Here is a 225-nt window from a genome sequence, read left to right on the forward strand (position 1 = left end):
TTAAGGCCAGCACTAGAGAGAACATTAGGGCTGAACTACCATTACCTATATGTATATATTGTTTATAATGAAGGAAAGAGAGGCCTTACCAAATAAGTCTCCTCTATTGCCCCTTTTTCCATTTTTACATTGCCCCCCGAAAGCTCGTGCGAGAAAATGTAGTGCTGGCGTGTAAGGCTCCAGGAAAAGGTTGGAGGGGGGTTTGAGTGACCGGGATGGAAAAAT

At 44.0% G+C, this 225-nt stretch overlaps 1 protein-coding gene across 1 annotated transcript in view; it reads left to right on the forward strand.

Moving 5' to 3' along the window:
• Window positions 1-225, forward strand: part of LOC119594307 (activating signal cointegrator 1 complex subunit 3-like) — a 10,347-nt gene that overhangs the window by 5,909 nt on the left and 4,213 nt on the right. The gene's annotated exons all lie outside the window — the stretch shown is intronic.

The sequence above is a fragment of the Penaeus monodon genome, chromosome 33 (genome assembly GCF_015228065.2).
Source record: "Penaeus monodon isolate SGIC_2016 chromosome 33, NSTDA_Pmon_1, whole genome shotgun sequence".
Lineage (NCBI taxonomy): Eukaryota > Metazoa > Arthropoda > Malacostraca > Decapoda > Penaeidae > Penaeus > Penaeus monodon.